Genomic DNA, 2,714 nt, shown 5'->3' with positions numbered 1-2,714 from the left:
GGGTAAAGAGAGTGGGAGCAAGGACTCAGATCCTTTTGCTAGCCAACTGCACCGGGGTAGCGTGTGAGCCAGGAAAGTTCCCCACAATAGCGGGCCCATTCCCCCGATTACACAGCATGAACTATTCCCCAGCTGAACATCTTCCTCTCTCCCCGTAGCTGCCTCTGCTTGGCCTTGTCAGCTCCTAAAGTCCCAGGAACATTAAATGGCCAAACCGTGGAGCAGGGGGTGACTGAGCCCACTGGCCTCCCCCACCCTCAGAGGGGAGAGTCCCTGACACACCCCCTCCAATGGCCACTGAATGGATGGGCTGAGCTGGGCTGGGCTAGGAGCTGGTTGTTTCTTTGCTGGGACCTGAGGCCCATTTCTGCCCCTTTGCATAGCAGGGCAGCACAACTGGAGGAGGGAGAAGGAATCTGGGCCTGAGTGTCTTGCCAGGAGTCCTGTGTCATGCACGGGGCAGGCCGCTGCCCGAATGGCTTCTCTTAGGGCTCCTGCTTTAATCCTGTGTCTGAAACGACTCAGTCACAAGTGCCTGGGTGAGGGCACAGGGGAAGGGTGGGTGACTGTGGCCCTGGAAATGCCCATCTCACAGCTGGGGCCGATCTCCAAGGATCACGCAGCAGCCAGAGTGCTCAGGAAGGTCCAGGACTGTGACTGCAAAACAGCTCTGCAGCTTTTCTCATGGCCCCTTGGTGTTTAACCAGAGATGGGACAGTGACAGGTCCTGTACAATGGGACAAAACATCCATGTTCCTTTTCTATCCTTACTATATCCACAGCAATTCTGAGGTCTGAGCAGACACCTATAAAGCTCTTTATGCGATAACATCCCACCCATCCCCTGGCTTTACACAAACACAGTCACTGTGTTAATGCTACTGCCTGCCTTGGTCCCATTCCCCCAGTGCACTGTCATCCCTTAGCAGCTGGTAAAGAAGTTCAGTATCTCATGTCCTCTCAGACGTACCTGAAGTGTGGTTCCAAAGAGGATGGAGCTAGGCTGTTCTCAGTGGTGGCAGATGGCAGAACTAGAAGCAACGGTCTCAAGTTGCAGTGGGGGAGGTCTAGGTTGGATATTAGGAAAAAAAATTTTCACTAGGAGGGTGGGGAAGCACTGGAATGGGTTACCTGGGAAGTGTGGAATTTTCATCCTTAGAAGTTTTTAAGGCATCTTGACAAAGTCCTGGCTGGGATGATTTACTTGGGGTTGGTCCTGCTTTGAGCAGGGGATGGGACTACACGACCTCCTCAGGTGCCTTCCAGCTGTAATATTCTATGATTCTATCTAAGTGTCTGGGAAGGAAGATGTGTCTTGTGTTTTCATATCCCATGTCACCAGCGCTGGAGGCAGGTAATGAAGTGAAGCTTCACTTCACAAGCATGCTGACTATCCTTGCACGAATGAGTTTGGTTTTCACACTGTACACGATTGGGTTCATCAGGGGTGGGATCAGCAAATAGACATTGCCCATGACAATCTGCACCACAGGGGAAGAGTTCTTCATAAATCTGTATATCACAGACAAGCCAATCACTGGCATGTAGAAGAGCAGGACGACACTGACATGGGAGACGCAGGTGTTCAGGGCCTTGAGACGCTTCGCATGGGACCTGATGCTCAACACTGTTTTGAGGATCATCACATAAGATAGGAGGATGAGCAGGAAGTCCAACATCAGTGAAGAGATGGTTATAAAGAAGCCATAGATGATGTTGACTCTGATATCTGAACAAGCCATTGTCATGACCTCTTGGTGCAGGCAGTAGGAATGGTAGAGGACGTTGACTTGACAATATCGGTGGTGTTTCAGGAGAATGGGAAGTGGAAATATTGAGCTCACTCCTCTTAGCAAAGACCCCAGTCCCATCTTGGCTATTCTTGGCAGGGTTAAGATGGAAGCATATCTCAGCGGGTTACAGATCGCAACAAAGCGGTCAATGGCCATTGACAAGAGCACGGAGGATTCAGTGTAGGAAAAGGAGTGGATGAAGAACAGTTGTGCAAAACAGGCATCATGGCTGATTTCCCTAGAGTTAAACCAGAATATGCCCAGTGTCGTTGGCATGGTGGATATCGATAAGCCAAGGTCTGTGACAGCCAACATGGAAAGGAAAATGTACATGGGCTCATGGAGGTTTGGATCTGTTTTATAATGAACAGAATGAGTGAATTTCCTAATATCGAAATAACATACATTAAACAGAAGGGGATAGAAATCCAGATGTGGATATTTTCGTGCCCAGGTATTCCGGTGAGAAGGAACACTGAAGGTTGGAATTTGGTGTCATTGACAGCTGACATAATTCAATAGGCATGTCCGAGGAGTTTTGAACTTTACTTCCTGAAAGGAAAATTAACATGAGACCGTTGAACGAGGCATCATTCTGCTCTGAGTTCAAGTCTAGAAACATCTTGGAGCTCAAGGAAGATCAAAAAACACAGACTTGGATATACACTTGATGATTACCTGTTCTATTCAATCCTCCTGAAGCACATGTCATTGGCCACTGTTGGAAGACAGGATCCTGGGCTAGATGGACCATTGGTCTCACCCAGTGTGCCATTTTTATGTTTTTATGTACACCACCGTTAGGAAGATAGGCATTGCCAGACTGGATCAGACCTATAGTCCATTTAGGTCATTATCCAGTGGCCAGTACTAGATGCTTCAGAGCAAGGTAGAAGAAGTCCTGCAATAGACAGCTATGAG

General features: G+C 48.6%; 1 pseudogene; it reads right to left on the bottom strand.

The window, feature by feature from the left end:
- Nucleotides 1–1,370: 1,370 nt before the first annotated feature.
- On the bottom strand, nucleotides 1,371–2,305 carry LOC137141572 (olfactory receptor 51G2-like; annotated as a pseudogene).
- Between the last annotated feature and the right edge of the window lie 409 nt (nucleotides 2,306–2,714).

This window comes from Emydura macquarii, unplaced genomic scaffold (genome assembly GCF_026122565.2).
Source record: "Emydura macquarii macquarii isolate MOO-44397 ecotype Brisbane River unplaced genomic scaffold, CSIRO-AGI_Emac_v2 contig_3084, whole genome shotgun sequence".
NCBI classification, from domain to species: domain Eukaryota; kingdom Metazoa; phylum Chordata; order Testudines; family Chelidae; genus Emydura; species Emydura macquarii.
Note: the sequence above shows the minus strand (reverse complement) of the source record. Positions and strands in the feature narration are given on the sequence as shown.